Source organism: Erinaceus europaeus, chromosome 9 (assembly GCF_950295315.1).
Source record: "Erinaceus europaeus chromosome 9, mEriEur2.1, whole genome shotgun sequence".
Lineage (NCBI taxonomy): Eukaryota > Metazoa > Chordata > Mammalia > Eulipotyphla > Erinaceidae > Erinaceus > Erinaceus europaeus.
This window is the reverse complement of record NC_080170.1, coordinates 38507479-38530679: the sequence shown is the minus strand read 5'-3', so window position 1 is coordinate 38530679 and position 23201 is coordinate 38507479. Positions and strand designations below refer to the sequence as shown.

Genomic DNA, 23201 nt, shown 5'->3' with positions numbered 1-23201 from the left:
AGGTGGGGAGCCAAGGGCTCGAACTGGGATCCTCATGCCGGTCCTTGTGCTTAGAGCCACCTGCGCTTTACCCGCTGCGCTACTGCCCAGGTCCCAGACTTTGAAAATTTAAAACATCTTTGCATTCCTGAGATGGATGATTCAGAATATTAATTATTACATTTTGGTAATATTGTGCTGAGAATTTCTGTCCATAAGTATGATTATCTTATAAAATGGAGAAATAAAGGAAGGTTAGCCATCATGTATTGAACTAAATTCCGAGGAGATTGTACCCACATTATGGTTTGTTTATTAATTAATTAATAATTTTGCCAGAGCACTGCTCAGCTCTGGCTTATGGTGCTGTTGAACCTGGGATTGTTCATCAAACTGGGGTGCCTCAGACTTGAAAGGCTTTTTTCCATAGCCATTATGTTATCTTCCCAGCCTAATGTTATGGTTTGTACGTGTAAGATCTGCTATAGCTTTTGGTTTACCAAAATCATTTCTGAGAAGTGAATGACTCCATATCTTAAAAAAACAATCATAAAATCAAATGAAATTGCTTTCTGGAATTTTTTCACTGAGTTCTTTCACATTTCACCATGAGCTCACTGGTGTCTCCACCCTACAGCTGGATCTCTCTGAGTCACACATAGAGGTGGACATTTTCAAGGACACCACTGCTGTTGATGGGAGTGGTTCTGTAATACATAGACTGGATTCTTGTTAAAGAAATCTAGTCATGCTCCTTCCTTAGTGAAACCTCACTGATGGCCCACCAGTGTTCTTCAGACACAATCCCCGAGACTCTGAATGACATGGCTTCCACTACCCCATGGGTGCCATGTTCCCCCAAGTTTTCTTAGACACACCTGACTTCTCTGTCTGAGTCTTAGGGCTGGCAAGGATCCCCTTCTTTTCCTGAATTTGGGTTTCCTAATTCAGCTTCTGTCTTTGGTGCTGGAAGCAAGTTGGAGGAGAAATTAGAGCTGTCTGTGGGTGTTGGCCCAAGGATCCAAGCAGAAAATCACAAGAGTATGAGGCTGACTGACCCACCAATTCCCACTAGACACACACACACACACACTCTCTACCTCCATAGAAACCTTATAAGAGACAGGAGCTAGATTATTGGCTTTTTTCAAAGCAGATTTTACTTTCCAAGTTTTTCTCAGAAAAAGAATACCCTTCGCTACCATGAACGTATGGAAATTTCTTTACTGAATTATCCAATAGGTCTCAAAAGTCCTGGGGACTTTAGAAGGGACAGTGGTTGTTGGAATTTGCATGTTAAATTGAAGCTGATTCATCTTGGCGGAGGAACCCTAAAAATTCGCCCATTGTCGATGACCCAAAATACTGCAAACTCTCAATAGACTCTGCACCTGTCTGGTTTGGTTCTCTTGCAGAAGCCAAGCTGTAACAGAAGTTCAGTCTTTTGCCCTATCAGTCCTTTCTTATGTCAACTAAGACAATGTCTGGCTTTAGTTTGACACTTACTGGCATTCTTCTTTGTTCAACCCACACTGAATTTGGAGAAGGGCAAGTTCAACTTTAGTTTGAAGGCAGGGACAGAAAATGAGTATGTTGTGCTAACTGAATCTCCCTTTAAGGCTCATGACTAATTTTTTTTGTTTCTTTTTTTCATTGCCACCACGGTTATCTCTGGGGCTCAGTGCCAACACTATATTGATCCCAGTGGCCAGTTTTTCATTTTTTTTCTTTTTGATAGGATAGGAGAGAAATTGAGAGGGGGAGAGAAAGATAGACACCTGAAGGCCTTCATTTCTCCCCCCACCCCACTTTGCAGGTGGCGAGTGGGGGCTTAAACCCAGGTCCTTGTACATAATACGAGTGCTTAACCATATGCTACTGTCCAGCCCCTCAGACTGATTTTCTAACTTGATCATACTAGTGAACCTGACTCTTGGGGGACCAAAGTTCTAGCATGAATGTACCAAGAAACATCTGATTCATTGAGAACTGGCTCTGTTTGCTGGGGCCATGGTCGCCTTGGCTCTCCATTTGCTATGTAGAAACACTGCACTCGCTTTATTAGACGCTTCTTTATTAAATTCTCTGCAGTAGACAAATGGCCTTTCCTTCACTCTCCTTTTTTATGGTATTTTAATTTTTATCATTTTTAATTTAATTTATTCATTATTGGATAGAGACAGAGAGAAATTCAAAGGGGGAGGAAGAGTGAAAGGGAGAGTGATAGGGAGACACCTGCAGCCTTGCTTCACCACTCGTTGAGTTTCCCCCTGCAGATGGAGACCAGGGGGCTGAACACAAGTCCTTGCACAATGTAATGTGAGAGCTTAACCAGGTGCACTACTGCTTGGCCCTCCACTCTCCCTTTTCTGTTTGTCTGTTTTTGTTTTTTTTATTTTTTAACCAGAGCACTGTTGAGCTCTGGCTTATGGTAGTGTGGGGGATTGAACCTGGGACTTTGGAGCCTCAGGCATGAGAGTCTGTTTTGCATAGCCATTAGTTCCATTATTTCTGCCCCACTCTCCTTTTTCTAAAAGCATCCTCTGCATTCTTCCCTGACCATCTGGAGCCCTACTCCTTGCTGTCTTTCTTTTAAAGGGAAGTTCTTGGATCAGGTCATAGTTTACCTAGTACATGTCTTACTATGTGTGAGGTCCTGGGTTCAAGTCCTCTACCACATGTATACACTATACACGGTGAAGCAGTGCTGTAGTGTCTTTCTCACTCATCGCCTCACTGCTTCAGGACAAACTGAAAAACAAGGCTGGGTGATAGCTGCCCTGGTGGGGTGCACATTTTTCCATGTGTAAGGACCCAGGTTTGAGACCCCAACACCACAGGAGAACACCAGGAAACTTTGTGAAAGATGGGACATTGCTGTGATGTCCTTCTCTCTCTAATTTTTTTTTTAATATTAGACTAGCATGTATTTTTAAAAAAGCAATAGCAACAGAATGGTAGCTTCTTTAAAAAGCCTAAAACATATATGCACATAACTGTACATATTATAAGCTGGTATAATTTTATCTACATTGGGATAAATACTCTGTATAACAGATATTGCAGTACTTTTTATTTGCCTTATTTTTCATATTAACATGCCAATTTTTACAGCAGGGGAGATAGCATAATGGCTATATAAAATGGCTTTCATGCCTAATGCTCCAAAGACTTAGTTTCAATCCCCTGCACCATAAGCCAAATAGTGGTCTGGTAAAAAAAAAATGCCAATTTTGTCATTAAAAAGCCTTTATTGGTTCATATTCACATTACTTTCCTACCCAAATGAAGGGGAGAAAAAAGAAAGAAAGAAAAGGGAAGTTAATGCCAAAAAAATAGATTGAGATATTATATACTATGGACATAATAAAGCTCCTATGTGGGAGGATGTCCAGGGAAGATATCTCATCATGCTAGGCTTGTATTCGCCAGACTTGTAATTGCCACAGTCTTATTCAACCCATGGCCTAATTATTCTGCATAGCTGGCAGAGATATGTAACTTCTCCAACATGAACAGGTGTCAATGGGGTCAAAGCTCCAGGCCATAGCCAGTTTGATATCTGATATAAACAAGAGAGTATTTGACCTGCTGAAACAGCAGCTATAAATCTACAGAGCTACCTTTAGACATGTTAGTTAAGAGACAACTGATAACTAAAAGAAATGTTAGAAGAGATAATGGCTGCCTTATGCAGATTTTTTATTTCATTTTGTTCCCCTTAAACACTATTTGTTCTCTTAAACAAACCATTGCACTTCTTGCTAATTTCAGCTGTTTCAGAATTCCTCAATGTACCTTGTAACTAACTAATAAAAGACAAGAGAGTGGGTGGTCAATGCTATACTTTTTTCGTTTTTTGCCTCCAGGGTTATTGCTGGGCCTTGATGCTAGCACTATGACTCCACTGCTCCTGGCAGCTATTATTTATTGAATAGGACAGAGAGAAGGGAGGGGAGATAGATAGATAGATAGATGATAGATAGATAGATACATAGATACATAGATAGATAGCTAGACCTGCAGAACTGCTTCACTGCTTGTGAAGCATCCTCCCTGCAGGTGGGGTGCTGGGGGCTTGAACCCAGATCTTTGTGTGGTCCTTGCACTTTGCTCTATGTAACCAGGTGCACCACCACCTGGCCCCCTCGGTGCTCTACTGTCACTGTTTTCCTAAAGGACAAGTTTGCTAGCCACACTGGCTTTACAAAGAATACATTTGAGTCTTTGTGTATTTATTTGATTGAGGTTGACTGAGTAATCCCATATTGGGACTGAAGTCACAGAGGATCACAGGTGCAACTCTATGCTCCTAGAAATGGTATTAGCAGGATTTTCAAATTTGTATAAAAATCACTATAAGCCTCCTCAAGTATGTGTTTTGGTTCTGAAAATAAAAAAGAACATACTTGAGCAGAAATTTGTAAACAGAAGAACCTATTGTAAACAATTTGGAACTTAAGCATTGCCTGAATAAACTGAATTCATTCCCAAAAAACATGAAAGTAGAGGACAGGTGCTGGCACACATGGTTAAGCACACACATTACAATGGACAAAGACCCAGGTTCAAGACCCTGGACTTCTCCTACAGGGGGAAAGCTTCACAAGTGTTAAAGAAGGACTGCAGGTGTCTTTTTGTCTCTTCCTCACTACCACCCCCTCCCCCTCAATTTCTCTCTGTCTCTATCCAACAATAAATAAAAATATTTTTAAAAGAAAATGTTTGACATCTAAACCAGTAACTATTATATCATTGATGATGCAGTTAGTAGAGGAGGAGGAGAAGGAGGAGGAGAAGAGAAAAAAAAAAGTCTACTGGAAGTGGTAAAGTGCAGGCACCAAGTCCTATTGATAACCCTGGTGACAAAAATAAATAAATGAAAAAAATGTGAAAGTAAATGTCTGCAACACAATGTGAAGTCTGAAGTTTGCTACTCAAAACTGACTCTTTAGAAAAATAAAAAGCAAGGGACAATGACAATGAATAAAGAAGTATGTTCTTCATGGCATGTCTCTTCTGTCCCTCTATCTGTAGGGTTTGTAAATGGAATTCAGTGACATCTTAATAGCAGAGATTTTATCTAGTCCCCTATTTCTGTCCTAACTCTTTTACCCAAGTTTCTCTCATCTTCCTGAGCATTTACCATAAACAGTATTGCAAATTGCTTTAAAAAAATAAGAAAAAAGTTTTACAAGGGTTTTATTGGATAATTACAATTTATTTGACCAGCAGTTTGATTTCATTGGCTCTCAGCTAGTTCGTGTAGAATTGGTTCCCTGGTAGCTTGATGAACAGCTCTCACATGGTGTTTTCAGAGTTGCTGTCAACAGAAATTGAACTTTCCATCATGTTGTTGATAGCAGTGCTGGTTGGGGGACTCAGCTCAGCTCACTAGTCTCACTGGCTGTAGACTGAAGAGAGCAGGGGGAGCATATGCCAGATGAGCTGGCCAGAGGATATCAGTTATGATACCAGTTTCATCTACATTATAAGCCTGATAAAAGGCAATGAAACCTACATTTGCATGTGCCTTACAGACACAGAAGGAGTCATCATCTTCCATCAACAAGTCTGTGCCACACACATCCATGCCCAGTACATTAGACACTTGAATTGCTAATTGCTTTGCATGTTCACTCAGTGAGCTCATCATGCCCACACAAGTAGTTAACTTTGCATCTGTTATGTTGAACAACATAACATCGTATCAAACCACACAGCCTCCTACAAAAATGACATGTCTCACCCATGAGACTCTTTACTATACTTATGGAATAGGTATGGGACTTTATGGTGAATAAGAAGGATTAGATCAGCCAAGTAATGCTTATCTTGAGCCCAAAATAGAGCTTTGCCTTTGTGATCTTGTGTTGTCTTCTACCACCATGCTCCCACTTTTTTTTTTTTTTTAGTGAGTCTGGCTAAGAGTTTGTTAATTTTGTTTACTCTTTTGTTGTATGCTTTACATTGGTTTGTTCTAGCCCTCCCCCGCCAAGAAAATTGGATCAGTCCAGTTAGTTTTGTGCCCGCTTGGCCCCGCCCCTAAGAACCCCAACAGAGTTCCAGAGTTCCAGAGTTGGAGAGTTGCAGAGTAAGAGAGAGTGCTTGCGCCACGGCAAAGAGGTAGCAGAGTTCTGTTTGGTGATTAGTTTGGTTTAGTTTATGAATCGTTGTTCCTGAATAAAGAAATACAGCTTCCCTGCCCAGCCGTATGTCTCTGGTCGTCTCTGTTCCCCGGCCCGTGAAGCTAGCCCGGCCAGCTAGAGCCCTATGAATTTTTAACAACACTCTTTCAAAGAAAGAGCTTTGTTGATCTTTTGTATGGTTCTCTTATTTTCAATGTTATTTATTTCTGCCCTAATTGTAAGTATTTAAGTCTTTCTAGTTGTTTTAGGATTCCTTTGCTCCTCACCTTCTAAGTTTTCATAGTGTGTAGTAAGGTTGTTTACTTGAACTTTTTCTTGTTTCTGAATGTGTGCTTGAATGGCTATGAACTTCCCTCTCAGTACTGCCTTAGCTGTGTCCCAAATGTTTTGAAGCTTGTGTCTTCATTTTCATTAGTTTCTGGAAACAGTTTAACTTCTTCCTTAACTTCCTCTTTGACCCAGTAGTTGTAAGTAGTGTACTGTTGGGTTTCCAAAATTTTTGTTTGCTGTTAGGTGTTAATTTAATTCCACTGTGATCTGAGAAGATGCTTGGGATGAGTTCCATGCTCCTGAATTTGTTGACACTGTATTTGTAGCCTACCATATGTTCTATCCTTGAGAATGACCCATGTAGTCTTGAATAGAATGTGTATTTCAATTTCTTGGGGTGAATGAATCTGAAAATGTCCAGTATTTCTAGTCTATCTAGCTCTTCATTTAATTCCCTCATTTCTTTATTAATTCTCTTCCTAGCTGATCTGTCAAGTTGAGAATGTAGGGTACTGAGGTCTCCCAATATTATTGTGTTGCTATTGATATATTGCTGTAGCTCTTTCCGTAGATATTTGATGTGTTTAGATGCCCCTTCATTGGGTACATGGATGCTATATGGCTAGGTCCTCTTGGTTGTATCCTCTGAGCATTAAGTAGTGTCCATCTCTATCTTTTAATATCTTATTAATTTTAAAGTCTATTGTGTCAGATATAAGAATAGCTGTTACTACCTTTTTTGTGGTCTCTTAGCTTTTATGATAGTTTTCCATCCTTTCACTTTGAGTCTGCACTTGTCCTGTTCAGTTATATAGGATTTCTGCAGACAACATGTGGTTGTGTTGGGTCTCTCTCTCTCTCTCTCTCTCTCTCTTTCTCTCTCTACCAGAGCACTGGTCAGATCTACCTTATGAAGGTGGGGAGGGGAATTGAACATGGGGCTTCAGAGTCTCTTTGCATAACCATTAAGCTATCTATCCCAATATGTGTTGTGTTTTCTGATCCGTCTTCCTACTCTGTGCCTTTTAATGGGTGAATTCAGGCCATTGATATTTATTGATTAAAAAAAAACATGAGAAGACTCAAATAATAGAATTGTAAATGAAAGAGGAGCTATCACAACAGACACCACAGAAATACAAAGTATCATGTGGGGTTTCTATGAACAACTATATGCCACCAAGCTAGAGAACCTGGAAGAAATGGAAGAATTACTAGATATATAAAAACTTCCAAAATTAGACAAAAAGGAACTAGAAAATATGAACAGGACAATCACAGTAAAAGAAATTAAAACAATTATCAAAAACCTTCCCAACAGTAGAAATCCTGGGCCAGATGGTTTTACAAATGAATTTTACAAAACCTTCACGGAAGAGTTGAAAACTCCTCCAAAAGATTGAATACTCCCTTCTGGATTCTTGGAAGCCAACATCATCTTTATACTAAAAGCAGACAGGGACCCAACAAAAAGGAAAACTACAGACCAACATCTCTGACAAATATAGATGCTACAGTATTGAATACAGTATTGATAAAGTATCTAGCCAACCAGGTATAGCAGTATCTTAAAAAGACTGTACATCATAAACAAGTAGGGTTTATCCCAGGGAAGCAAGGCTTATTTAATATATGTAAATCAATGTGATCCACCATATCAATAAAAGCAAGACCAAAAAACCACATAATTACCTCAGTAGACACAGAGAAAGCCTTTGACAAAATCCAACATCCCCTTATGATCCAAACACTACAAAAAAGTGAATAGATGAAAATTCCTTAAGATAGTGGAGTCCATATATAGCAAACCTACAGCCAACATCATACTCAATGGTGAAAAACTAGAAGCGTTCCTCTTCAGATCAGGTGCTAGAAAGGGCTGGCCACTATCACTATCACTATTCAACATAGTGTTGGAACTTCTTGCCATAGCAACCAGGCAAGAGCAAGGAATTAAAGGGATACAGACTGGAAGACAAAAAGTCAAACTCTTACTATTTACAGATGATATGCTAATTTTTATAAATAAAATAATAAAAAATGAAAAAAGAAAAATATAGCAGGAAGCTCTTGGAAATTATTAGGCAATATAGTAAGGTGTCTGACTACAAATTTAATATACAAAAAGCAGTGGCATTCCTTTATGCAAACACTAAGTTAGAAGAAGAAATCCAGAAATCAGTTCCTTTTACTATAGCAACAAAAGTAATAAAGCATTTGTTTAAGAACAAATCTAACAAAAGAAGAGAAAGACTTGTATACTGACAATTATGTGACGGGGAGTCGGGCTGTAGGGGGTTAAGCGCAGGTGGCGCAAGGCACAGGCACCGGCATAAGGACCCCGGTTCGAACCCTGGCTCCCCACCTGCAGGGGAGTCGCTTCACAGGTGGTGAAGCAGGTCTGCAGGTGTCTATCTTTCTCTCCTCCTCTCTGTCTTCCCCTCCTCTCTCCATTTCTCTCTGTCCTATCCAACAACGTCAACAACAATAATAACTACAACAATAAAACAACAAGGGCAACAAAAGGGAATAAATAAATAAAATAAATATTAAAAAAAAGAAAAAAATTATGTGTCACTATTCAAGAAGACAGAAAAAGACACAAAGAAATGGAAAGACATTCTATATATGCTGGAAGAATTGACATCATCAAAATGAATATTCTGCCGAGAACCATATGTAAATTTAATGAACTCTCCAACAAATTTCCACCCAATTTTTCTTTTGGGAGAATACAACAAAAACTACAAATGTTTATCTGGAACCAGAAAAGACCTAGAATTGCCAAAATAATCCTAAGAAGAAAGAACAGAGCTGGAGGCATCACACTCTCAGATATCAACTTGTATAATAGGGCCATTGTAATAAAAACTGCCTGGTACTGCAACAAGAATAGACATACTGACAAGTGGAATAGAATTGAGAGCCCCAAATTAAGCCCCCACACCTACAGACAAGTAATCTTTGACAAAGGTTCCCAGACTAGTAAAGGGGAAGCAGAATGTCATCAACAAAAGGTGTTGGGAAAATTGGGTTGAAACATGCAGAAGAATGAAACTGAACCACTGTATTTCACCAAGCACAAAAGTAAATTCCAAATGGATCAAGGAATTGGATGTTAGATCAGAAACTACTTAAAGGAAAATATTGTTAGAACTCTTTTCCATCTACATTTTAAAGGCATCTTCAGGGATAGAAATCCAGTTGCAAGAAAGACCAAGACAACAATAAACCAGTGTGGCTACATCAACTTACATGGCTTCTGCACAACAAAAGAAACTACCACCCAAACAAAGAGACTCCTTACAGAATGGGAAAAGATATTTACATGTCATACATCAGATAAGAAGCTAGTAACCAAAATATATAAAGACTCAAATGTAACAAGAAAACAAATGACCCCATACAAAATGGCAGAGGATATGAACAGAATATTCACTACAGAAGAGTTATAGAAGGCCAACATCTATATGAAAAAATGCTCTAAGTCATCAGTTGTCAGAGAAATGCAGATAAAGACAACGAGATGCCACTTCACTCCTCTGAGAATGTCACACATCAGGAAAAGTAGCATCAAGAGAGAGGAGAGGTTGTGGGGACAAAGGTTGCTAGAGAGGTTGTGGGGACAAAGGAACATTCCTGTACTGCTGGTGGGAATGTCAGTTGCTTCAACTCCTATGGAGAGCAGTGTGGAGAACTTTCAGAAGGCTAGATGTGGACTTAAGCTATGACCCTGCAATTCCTCTTCTGGGGATATATCCTAAGGAAACAAACACACACATCCAAAATGATTTGTGTATACCTATGTTCATAGCAGCACAATTTGTAGTAGCCAAAACCTCAAAGCAACCCAGGCGCTTAGGAAGCTAACTGCTTCTGGAGAATGGATTTATGACAGAAGCTGACTCAAGCAGCATGGCTGCTGTAAGGACCTATGCTCTTTCACCTATTCTCAGTGTAGTGTAGTTTTATTTATTTGCCCTAATACTTGAATGTCAAGTTGCTGCTGCTGCATCCAGGAATATAATAAAACTGCCATTTTTACTACTGAAAATAAATGAGTAAAATACATTTGAAATTAAAAAAAGAAAAACGGAAACTGAGTCTGGGCTACTACTCAGCAGTATTGTGCATGCTTGAGGCCCTGATTTCATTCCTTGGCTTAGCACTGAAAAAGAAACAGAAACAGGGAATTTCTCTCCAGTCCTCAAAACTGCACCACCTTTTCAATTTATTCCCACACCTTTCTCTTAGCTGTTGTCATGTTTGGCCCCCAAAACCTTGTCATCATGAAATGACACTCATTTTCCTTAGAACTGCCTTTGAACCAGAAGTACCTGCAGAGACAAGTCCAGGTTCTGTCCTTAGTGCTGAATCCAAGGCTTCCCCTCCAGAACTGCAGTTTCAGAAATACACTGACCCTGCATTTAGGTGGTCTGAAGTTGGTAGGTTAACATGGACATTGAAGAAAGCCTTTCCCATTCATATCAGAAGGGAGTCAGATCTGCCTTCTGTCATGTAAGTATGTTTTTGGAAAAATTCCTCAGTTTCAGTTTGATTGCTTTCAGTAACTTCTCTATAGAATTCAGTGTAAAACTCCCCCAACCTCTTCCTGTTGCCTGCAGGCTTGTCTTACCATCCAGAATTCTGAATATACAACATCTGACCTACTGCGCCACCTCCTGGGCTACTGTAAAGAATTCTGAACAGAGAAGGAGGCACCTTCTCCTTGAAGTGCACCTTTCCTGTTCCAGCTTCTCTAGTGGCTAGGTGAGTCAAGGGCTGAGTCAGTCCTCTCTGATCCTGAGCTACTGCTGACTGTATGTGTCTTGAGCTCAAGACCTAGTGCGACCACCTTTTTTCCAGCTCCTGGGTAGGTTTCCTTCTGTTACAGACAAGCAGGCCTGGGTTTGTTAAAGCCATGCAAGTAAATCTTCAAATGAAACCTGAATCATGGAGAAAAATGATTCTAGCATCACACTAATAGTTTTATTTAGACACTTTTTCCCCCCTTAAGTTCAGGCACAGTTGGGCCAAGGTGAATAAGATAATTGCAAATACAAACTGGGGAAATCCTTTTGGGGTATCTCTCTGCCCAGTTCAGGCAGATGAGGAACGAACATCACCTCCTCTTGCTGGACCTGCCTTCCTGTTGACCAGGTAACCAGGTCAACTGGAGCCTGGAATTGTGGGCAGTGGCCCGGAGAGATGCCTGTCTCCTTGCTGTGTAGTCACAGGTACAGGCAGGCTATTTCCTTTTATTTAGAATCGTGTTTCTGATTTGGGAGAGGAGGTGGAACGTGGTCTCTCTGCCCACCCACCAGGAAGGTGAGACTTGGGCCACCACTTCTTTCCCTTCCTCAAATCTCTCAAGCACTGCTGAGAGGTCCTGCCATTTGTTATTACAGGAAGCAGGCGCAAGGTTTCACTCATGGGAGGGGGTCACCCATGATATGCCAAAGGTCTCTCCCCAGTTTCAGCACCTCTGATCCTTTGGCCCTGGTGATCCCGTCACTTTCTCCAGTCAGTTTATGGAGAGGGGCATAGGGAGCAGGGAGATAGCAGAAGCAACTATCCCTCCTTGCTTGGCTTGGTGCCAAGTATACCATTTTCTTCTCAGAGCTCAGAGACTGTTCTCCCTTTCAATGGGAGGCTGTAAGTAAAGTCACCTTTCCCAGCATCTGTGAGGGAAGAAGCTCTTGTGGTTGCTTTGTGTGCTACCCAACAAGCCTTTGCTGGGAGGCTCCTGAGGTGTGTGTGTGGGGGGGGCAGGGGGGAGGGTGGAAGGGGCTGGGACTGCATTCTCTGCTCCATTAGAGGAGAGAAGCCACTCTGGTGCCAGCATTGTATGTGTTTTTATGACAAGTGGACCACCAGAGGCAGAACAAGCAGGGCAAGGGCTTTCGGGAAGCAGGGGTGAAAGGAGGATCAGCTGGGATGATATAAATTTAGGAGTGGAGGAGAGGAGAGGGCAGGAGGTGGGGCTGGGCTCACAGCTGGGGACCCTGAGGCCTGTTGTTACTTCTTTATAGCTGGCAGTGGCTCTGGGTGGAGCCTACCCTCCCCCACCTCTTGCCTGGAGAGGGGACCAGAGGGGGGTTCATTTCTCCAGGTGCAGCAGCAGCCATTTGCACAGCCCTGTTCAGGCAGACCTATCCTCATTCCTGGGCAAAAAAAAATGGAGTGTCAGGTCAGAAGCTTGCCAAGACTTCTTCATCCTAGCAAAAGCTGTCAGAATGATTAATTTAAGTTCAAGGATGCAACTTACATTTTGTTACCCAGGGGCAGAGGGTAAGTTCACCAGGTAGGCTGTGTCCCTTGCTCAGATTTGATCTCCAACACCACATGAGAGCCATGGTATCATTGTGGGAAGATCCACTGCTCTGGTCTCTCTCCTCTCTCCATTGCTAACAGGAATAAAAAGAATGAAAAAGCAGCCTGAGCAGGGGGAATTTCTCATGCATGAAGCTCCTGTGCTACTACAGTAAAACAAAGTTTAAAACTCCTGTGAATTTGGGTCTCATTTTTTCTACCACCACCCAGGCACCTTCCTCAGAGCAGGGGTTGTAGGAAAAACTGAACAGAGAGCAGGCTCAATGGGCCTTGATCCCCTGGGACTGGCACAGGGCACTACCAGGTCCTAGGCCACACCCCTGCCCAAACAGCACAGGGGTAAAGGGACTCTCAGGACACGCAGACCCTTTTTTGTGCCCCTGCTGTCCTGAAGGGGGGGTGCTGCTGACAGAGCCAGTGTACCACAGGTGGTAAAAAGCTGGGATTGTTAATTTGAGAAAGAAAGAGAGTGGAATTTGGGCAGAGCAGGCAGAAGTGGAGGTGTCCCAGTTGAAGGAAGATTGGAGCAGCAAGGATGCTTAAAGGCACTGGAGGCTGGGAATTCCCCAGGGTCTTGTGCAGAGACAGCATCTGGTCCCCACTCAGCTCTGTAGACTCAATGGCACTTTGGAAAGAACCTCCTTAGAGGGTGCATATATAAAAAGCAGTTTGTATAAATAAGTAGTTTGAGCTGTATGGATAGAATTAGTGCTGCTTTTCCTTGCATTGGCCAGCAGAGGACAGTGCTGAGGCACACCAGGGAGCAAGGGGAATCCTTGAGCAGGCTTGAGTGGGAAAGTGGGTAAATGCTGAGACATCCTTTCAGTACAGAGACAAATCTGCCAGGTTCACTGAAAGTCACCCCACTGTGTTCAGGTGATGTAAAGAATACATGCAGGGACTGAATATAATGAGAACAGTCTGAGTCCTTGTTCCAGAACTTTCTGAGAAGTCAGTCTTGGCTCAGGGGTTCCTGGGAGCCATGTACCAAGGGAGCACTTACCCCTGGCTTATTTAGAGCTCTGATCCCACTAATTCTTCATGTGCACACCTTTCCACCTAAGTAATTCCAGTTGACAGTGGGACATATGTCCCCTATGCCTCCTCGTGGATCCATTCCTATGAACAACACATCTACATGTATGTTTATCAAGACAATTCAGTGATTCCAACACAAGTCATATGTTCTGCTCTTTTATTTAAAGCTGACATTGCATGATATCAATAGCTGTGTGATGGCAATCAATTTTGTAATTTCCTGGACCTAGGGAGATCTCTCATCAGTAGAGCACTGGACTTGCAGGCTTGGAATCCCATGATTGATTTCTAGCACAACACAGGCCAGTGAACTGGTGTTCTAGTCTCTCTCTCACATAAAGATGACAACAAAAATTTTTAAAGAAAATTTGGAGCCAGGTGTTGATAATTATGATTAAGTGCACATGTTATGATGTACCTTGGTTCAAGCCCCTGGTCCCCACTTGCAGGGGGAACTTCATGAGTGGTGAAGCAGTGCTGCAGGTAGCTCTCCCTTTCCCCCCTCAATTTCTATCCTAGCAAATACAATAAATGAATAAAAAATTAAACTTTCCCTTACTTAGCAAATAAAAAGTTATCATCAAGAGTATTGAGAGGCCATGGAATGGGAAAAGCTTGCTGTAAATACTTTTGATGGCATTTTTCTTCTGCTTTTAGAGCCACAGGGTCCCTTCACTTTGCATTGGACCCATCAAATCTATGTCTGGATCTGTAGTGAAAGGTGAGGAGTGAGGAAGAGTTGGTGGGGAAATCTGGCATTCCAGGCAGAATCTGCTAGTTTCCCAAGTAACTCTACTGGTTCTTACAGCCAGAGACAAGCCCATGGGGCACCAGGCAATGCCTCTTCCTTTCTACTACTTCCCCAAGAAACAACCCTGTTTCATTTCTGTGGTCTCAAGTGTGTGCCTGTAGTCTCCAAGAAAACACCCTCTGCCAGAGAGAGAGACAGAGACAGAGAGACAGAGAGAGGCAGAAAGACAGAGGGAGAGAGAGAGAAAGAGACTCAGAAGGGAACTGTGGTGACAGCTGATAGGGGAGCTGTGCTGGAACCACAGGCTGGGCTGAGAATGAGGGGAAGAACAAGCTTTCTAGTTCCTCCATACTTCCTCCCCGATGCTGGGCTGTGTTGGCTCAGTCAGTTGTCTTTGCACAGTGATTTGGATCCAGAACCTTGCATTACAAGGTTACAAGGCTGAGTCTCACTTCTATCCATATCCCACTTCCTACTGGCTAAAACCAGTCCAGAGGCTCTTCCACTGGTCTGCTATTAGGGTTCTAGAGAAATGAACAATGGAGAACCCCCTCCCAAATACACACACATACACACACACACAGTGTGTGCATCACACACAGGAGATACACACAATGTAGGAGATCCACACACACATCACACAAGTGAGAAATAAATGTAAACACTTGGATGTTTGTCACACACACACACACACACACACACACACACACACAATCATAAAGAGCAGCTCTCCAAAGCTGAGAGTTATCCAGTCAGCAGCCTGCAGAGCCTGGGGATGAAGATCAGGGTTCCAGTCCCAGCCTGAAGACCACATGCCCGTCTAGGAAGCAGCCTGGTAAGGAATTCTGTTCAGATGTGCAGGGTTACCTTTTTGTTCCAGGCAGAATTTTCACTGATTATACTAGGCACACCATACAGCTAGAGCACACACTGCTCTTCTCTGTCTGATATACATCCTGTCAAACTTGCACATGCCTACAATGTCTGAGACCTTGTTAAAGGGACATACAATTAGCTGTCACATACAGGAGAAGATGCTGAGGTCCCTCTGTGATCTATGGGAATGGGGCAGGCCCTGAAAGAGGCACAGCCCAGAGGGACCCTCTCAGCCCCTCCAGGGGTGCCGGGATAGCCTGAGGGTACTTCTTCCCGAGCTAGTGCTCTCTGGGTTGGAGAGAACTCAACTGGAGCTGATCTAGGCTGCTGTGTGGGAGAGGGATCAGGAACTCGTGCTGCACCAACTTCCGCAGGAGATACACTCTGGAACTCTCGGAGCCGGAAAGCAATTTCCAAGTGTCTTTAATCAGAAGAGCAGCTGTTTTTATACTCTCCCAGTAGGGTGGAAACAGGATGTGATATAGAGAGGGTGGAGAGAAAAGTGACTGGTGAAAATCAGAGTGTGACAAAGAAGGGATCAGTGTGTGACAAGGAGGGGGTGGAGCAGGAGAGAATCCTATCATAGAACCACCAATGCCCTGGAGTGCTTTATGTAAAAGTGATTTATGTAAATAGACCAAAGCTTTGGATCAGTAAAATCCCTATATAGGCATATGGTTAAGCAGAAGCCAGGGGGAGATGGCAACTACCCAACACAGGGGGGCACCCTGCAGTCTTCGGATCTCTTGACACAGTGACACTTGAGGTAGCAAAGGTCTGCAAAGGGCTTGGGGACCTTGCCATATGGTAAAGCTAATCACACAGCTGGGGAGGGGGGCAAGCTTGATCCCACATTCCCAGTAAACATAATGAGCAGATTCCTCAGGACCCCAAGCAATCAATCTTTTCCCAGGGAGGGAGGTCAGGACACAGGAAAAGGCTGGGGCCGGGCGGTAGCACAGCGGGTTAAGCACGCATGGTGTGAAGCCCAAGGACTGGTGCAAGATAAAGGCACTGATCCCAAGAGACTTGGTATAGAGTCACAGGGCCAAGCTGGGGGACATGTTGCCCAGGTGTGTTGTTGAGCCAGATCTTGTTGAGCGCGGGCCGAGGAGATGAGAGAGAGGGGGTCCTGAGCGAAGAGGAAACACAAATCTTTATTTGCACTGGCACCTCAGAGTTGGGTGCTAGAGAAACAGGTTGGGCCACGTGGAGGTAGCGAAAATGGCCACCTCAAGCAGTAGCCTTTCCTGTGTCTGAACACCGGAGTGAAGTGCTGGCAAGAGAACGAGGTGTGGAAAATGAAGGGTTTTTATAGGAGTAGCCTTCACAAGAATGGGAAGGGAGAGGAGTAACCATAGCACTCCAGGATAGGATGATAACTCTCATGAGAATTGGAGGGGGGAAGAGTGACCAAAGCACTCCAGATATTGCGGGGATATAGACAATGTCCTGAGGTCATAACATGGCGGAACAGGCACTCCCAGAATGTCCCAACTCTCACAGGAACTAGTAGCCTGAGGGGAAAACATGGCAGATGTGAATGCATCTGAACAATTTCCCAGCATCTCCCCCTTTCCTTTTATTTAATGCCCAGGGCAACAGTGTGTAAAGTCTGTGAACTACTCAGGGTCAGTATATGAAAAACCAGCAACGTGAAGGGAAGAAAGCTGCTGCAAATTTGTCTAAAGTGTCCAAAGGGTATACCAGAAAGTCCAATAAAAGTCTCAGTCCAAAGTAGGCGACTGGGGGGGAAATGGCAGGAGATGAAATGCTGCATGAGGAAGGTTGGCTTCTGGAATTCTGCTTTTCTGTAGAAAGTGAGCTGGAACCACCAAAACGTGACAGGTCAAAGCAAAAGCAGGAAAGGCAGACAGGCAGTAAAAAGGTTCTGTCCTTGGAGTCTGTGAATCAGGTTCTTCAGATCGCATCAGGTAACATCTAAGGTTTTGGGGGTGTGTGCCACTGTAGTCGTGCCATCTAGTGGGTGATGTCAGGGTGTGCAGGAGTCCAGATGTTTTTTTTGTTTTCCTGGATTCCTGTGGAGGAAACACAAACAATCTGCTTCTCGTGGTTAGCAAGGCATCTGATTTGAATGCTTTATAGAAAAAGAGGTTTGGTGCCTTAACCAACTGAGTATTGGGGGATGTATCTTTCCTATTCATTTATTATTATATTTTATATTATTTGTCATGGTAGTCAGCCATTATCTGGAAGGTCCTGGGTGATTCATGGGGAAAAGAACTTATCTTTTAACAAAGACTCTAAGGTGTAGGGAAGCGGGAATTATCTTATCCCTTTTTTTTTTTTTGTATCTTGCCTTTTGTTGCCCTAGTTGTTTTATTGTTGTAATTATATTGTTGTTATTACTGATATTGTGGTCATTGGATATAACAGAGAGAAATGGAGAGAAGAGGGGAAGATGGGGAAAGAAAGACACCTGTAGACCTGATTCACCGCCCGTGAAGTGATTTCCCTGCAGGTGAGGAGCCGGGGGCTCAAACTGGGATCCTCAAGCCAGTTCTTGCACTTAGCACCACCTGTGCTAAACCTGCTGTGCCACCACCCGATTCCCAGGAACTATCTTTTAACATAAACTCTATGGCCATGCCAATAGCAACCTTGAGGGCACATGTGGCTCCCCACATGTCCCCCTGTCTTATATCATGTTTTGATGTTTGGCGGACTTTGTTTTGTGGCAGGGTGGACTGTGCCTGTCTTAGGTTGGGGATCAGCCTTCTGTCCTACCCGTCACTGGAACACCTGGTTATTTTTGCCCAGTAGTACCAGGTGCCCTGTCTTAGGTTGACTGGATAGCGCTAGTTTCCTCTTACCCATCATTGGCTAGCCAGCCCTCTACATGGTGGAAGTTCTGATGGAGGGGGGCAAATCCTCCACAGCATCTCAATATTCTGCCATGTCCTGCCTATGATAGTGAGTTTGTATAGGTTGCATCTTTATGGCATCAATATGTTGCCGCCAAAGGCCATGAGCTTGTTAAGAATTATAGGACCGTGGTCTGGGAGGTGTTGCAGTGGATAAGGTGTTAGACTCTCAAACGTGAGGTCCCAAGTTCAATCCCTGGCAGCACATCTACCAGAAAGATATCTGGTTATTTCTCTTTCCTCCTCTCTTTCTCATTAATAAATAAATTAAAATGTTGAAAAAAAAAGAACTATAGGACCTATTGTGAGCAGAAGAAGTAAAACAAGCTAGGGTCCCACAACTAAGGGTAGACAGGTAAGGAAGGGGGAATGTATCCATTGGTATGAAGAGGAGGGATCATATCTTAAGTCTAAGGGAAGCAGTCAGTGGATGTGATGTCTAGGGGAACAGCCATTTGTCTTTGGGGGTAGTAAAGGATGTCTGTGATGTTTTAAAGGGAAACATCTTTAAATTGTTGGCTGACAAAGGCATGGGTTATGGTGGCAAGACAAGATAGACCAGTTAAGTGTACAAGAATATGTGAATGTTGTTAATTCACATAGGTTGGATATGGAGGAACTTCTTACAGTTTAATACCCTACCATATGAACAGATGATTCCTCATATGAAAGCTTGATAGCTGTAATCACTTACTTGTAAAAAACAATAAAACTTGTAACAAGTTAGAGGTTTACTATAATTGACTTTGGACTATAAACAGACTCAGTTTACTTAGAGAGTTAATGCATGTTAGTGTCAATGGTTTGAACAGTTAGAGTACTCTGAGTAGATGGGTCATACAAAAATTTTTGGTCATTCAACACACTCACTCACAACTGGCCAGTCATAACAAGACATTCAGGGAAGGGGTAGGAGAGAGGGCTCTGTAAGCCAACTTTTGTAGGTTCTTCCATGTCATATTATGGATCCTGGGATGTATCCTGCGGCTAGTCCTCTTGTATTATTTCTAGTTCTTCAGGGATAACAGTACCATCATGAAGGTATTGTTGGACATGGCGGGTAGGAACCCAGACAGGTTTAGAGTAATTATGTGGGAAAATGCATGCAAAACCTCTTCCCATGGTCAATAGAGAGTCAGGCCCTTTCCAAATTTTATCAAGTGGGTCTTTCCATTTGACCTTAATAGATGGGAGAGTAGATGGTGTTTGCCAGTGAAGAATAATAGGAGGTAAGTCCGAGTTATTGTAAATATTAAAGAGATTTAACGTAGTTAAGGCTTTTGCTAGCTGGATATTGGGGGGTACATTCCTCCTTTATCTTTATTTAATTGAGCCTTAAGGGTTTGATGGGCCCTCTTGACAATGCCTTGTCCCTGTGGATTATAGGGAATGCCTGTGGTATGACTAATGTTCCAGAGGGAACAAAAATCTTTAAATTGTTTGCTGGTAAATGCTGGTCCACAGTCAGTTTTCACTTGAAGAGGTAAGCCCATCACAGCAAACAGGAGAGCATATGGCTTATAAGCTTTTTAGAGCTTTCTCCTGTCTGAACTGTTGCCCACATAAATTTAGAAAAGGTATCAATTGAGACAAACACATACTTTTGTTTGCCAAAGTTTGGTATGTGGGTGACATCAATTTGCCAAATAGCATTAGCTTTTAAGCCTCGGGGGTTAACACCAAAAGTCTGAATAGCAGGTGTTTTTATGAGACTCACACAGGAAGAGCATGTAGCTAGGATATATTTTAACTGTGGTAAAGGAACATCAGGAAATCGAGCTCAAAGGCCTTTAAGATTAACATGGGTTAGGGAATGAAAGTCAGCAGGATCAGAGACAGAGACTAGGAGAGCTCCTATGGAGGCAAGGCGGTCAGCTGCAGCATTCCCTTTGGACAGGGCACCAGGAAGAGGGCTGTGGAAACGAATATATAGTGGTTGGGTTCGAGAAGAGAGCATAGAGGCGATTTGAATCAAAAGAGGGGAAAGTGGGTTGTCATCAATTTTCACATAGGAACGAGCAAGTCATGGAAGTAAGTTAACAGTATACACACTGTCAGAAAAAAGGTTGAAGGAATCTGGTACAGTTTTTAATGCAAGGAAAACAGCATAAAGTTCTTTGTATTGAGGGGAATTCTCAGGAAGCTCAGTAAAGAGAGGTTTAGGGGGTTGTTTGTCTGGGTAATATATAAGGTCAACAGCTCCCTTTTTTCCACCATCAGTGAAGACTGTAGGAGCAGAAGGAATGGGATCCTGAGAGAAAAGTTTAGGTGCTAGTAGAGGCAAAAGAGGTAAAGAACCTATCAATTTATTAGAAGGAAAATGGTTATCTATTTGTCCTGGAAACCCCATGAAGCTTATGGCAAAGTGGGAATGATGGCGTATGAGCCACTCTGTATCTGTGAGAGAAAAGGGCAGAATAATTAAATCTGGTTCTTTCCCTAAGACCTGCACAGACCTATTTCTCCCTTGGCGAACGATGAATGCTAACGCGTCTATCTCAGTGAGGAGTCTTGGAGTTCCTCCTACTGGCGTGTGAAGCCACTCAAGAACCCCATGGTCTTGCCACAATGCCCCTACTCCTGTGGGGGTGGAGTTGAAGATTAGAAGGTTTACCGGAAAGGAGGGAGAGAATCAAACAAGGTTCATGTCCTGGAGGGCCTGGTTAACCCTTTCCAGGGCTGAGGAGGCCTCGGGAGTTAACTTATGTTTTGAGGAGGGCTGTTTGTTTCCTTTTAACAGGTCAAACAGTGGTTGGAGGCAGCTTGTAGGCAGATAGAGATACTGCCTAAGCCAATTTAGATTTCCTAGAAAACTTTGTAAAGAAGCAAGAGTAAGGTTAGAAGGAAAGGTGACATTAGGTTTTAAGGGACGAATTTGCATTAAAGAAATCTCTGAACCTAAGAAAGATATTGGAGGAATTAGCTGTATCTTCTCAGGAGCCACATTAAGGCCACTTTTCTTTAATGCAGGAATGAGAAAATCACGTAGGGCACAGAGATCTGTATCTGATTTTCCCCATATTAAAATATCATCTGTATAATGAAAAACATTAAGGCCCTTATTAATATATGGGACAAGGGCAGATTTAACAGCCTCCTGACAAATTCTAGGACTATTGGCCATACCCTGGGGCAGCACCACCCATTCAAATCTGTCAGCAGGGCTGGTGTTATTAATAGAAGGAACAGAGAAGGCAAAACGTTTACAATCTTGTGGATGCAAGGGAATAGAGAAAAAACAATCTCTGTATATCAATAGCTATGATTGGAATTCCTGTGGGAATTGCAGAAGCAAGAGGCAAACCCCTTTGGGGGGAGCCCCAGACCTGCATGGTTTTATTAACTGCAAGAAGATCTTGGAGGAGTTGCCATTTTCCTGAGCGCTTTTTAATCACAAAGACAGGAGTATTCCATGGGCTTCGAGAATGGCAAATGTGTCCCAAGGACAACTGCTCTCAGATGAGCTCTTTTAAAATTTCTAGTTTATCCCTAGGTAAAGGCCACTGTTCCACCCAGACAGGCTCATTAGAAAGCCAGCTTAAACGGGGTGTTTGGCTACAAACAGTGGCATTTAGTATTGGGGGTGCTGATTAGACCTGGTATCGCGGGAACAAGTGTTACGCTCTGCAGAGGCATCTGTGGATATCCTAACATCAAGACATTCCAGAATATCCCTGCCCAATAGGTTGGTGCTAATATTAGCTATCAAAGGGCTCAAGTGTCCAGTAGAACCTTCTGAGTCTTCCCACATGAGCGAGTCTCATGTGCGAAATGATTGGGTCACCCCTCCTACTCCATGTATACTGGGTCCAGGGATAAGTTCCCAATCTTGGGGAACCTCTTCTTGCCTTAAAATCGTCTTTTCTGCCCCCGTGTCAATCAAAAATTTAAAAGGAATATTGCCAATCTTTACTGTCATAGAAGGGTGACCCCGTTCTAAAACAGGAGTGGTCCACAAAATCTCAGGCCCCGAATTTGTACCATTCAGGGGCGTGCCATCTTTATGAAATTTGGACCAACAATCTCTCTTCCAATGAAACCCCTTATGACATCTTGGACAAACAGTACGTGGCCTCTGGCTCCCTGACTGAAAGCAGGGTTGCTCTGAATGGAGGCGTGGTCGCTCTAACTGGAGGCAGGGTTTCCCTGACTGGAGGAGTGGTCGCAGCTTATCAGGACATTGGTTATGCCAATGTCCTTGGCGACCGCACTGAAAGCAGGCCCCGTTTTGATTACGTGGGGTAACTGCATAAACCTGTGTTGTAGCGGATGCCCCATAATTGCCTGATGTAAGTTCCTGTGTCACTAAAATCCAATTATCTGGGTGTAGGTGTTTAAGATTAAGACATGCCTGATGGAATTGTGGTATCATGCCTTCCCAGACAATAGAGCACAGGAGTAGTGAGCGGATGTCAGGATTATAAACCTTTCTCTCTAAGCTTGTCTTCACCCTTGAGATGAAGCTCACTAATGATTCATCAGTGCCTTGGCGAAGAGAGTTAATGGGAACTGACGAATCTACATTGGGTGGGGTCACCCTTCCCCATGCTTGTGTTGCGCAGATGCGTACCTGTTCAAAATAACCAGTTGGAAACCTGGCTTCTGCCTGCTGAGCTCCAGATTCATAAGCTCCTTCTCCAAACAAAGCATCAGAAGCCCATTCTACCTGTTTGTTATGGAGATCTCGGAGTGGACTGCACATGGTTTAAAGTCCTTAAATGCTGAAAAAATATCCTTTAACTGTCATATCTCAGCCACAAGGTCTCTTAATGATGACGTATCAGCAGGGGGTGGGGTCAGAGAAGCAGAAGCCTCAGGGGAAGCCAAAACCGGGGCGGAAGGAGGAGGGGCTAGAGAACCGGAAGCCTCAGGGGAAGCAGGGGGTGGGGCCAGAGAAGCAGAAAGAAATGAACACGTGTC

General features: G+C 43.0%; 1 pseudogene; it reads right to left on the bottom strand.

Annotated features, from left to right (window-relative positions):
* Positions 1 to 5199: 5199 nt before the first annotated feature.
* Positions 5200 to 15334, bottom strand: LOC132540300 (beta-citrylglutamate synthase B-like; annotated as a pseudogene).
* Positions 15335 to 23201: the final 7867 nt, after the last annotated feature.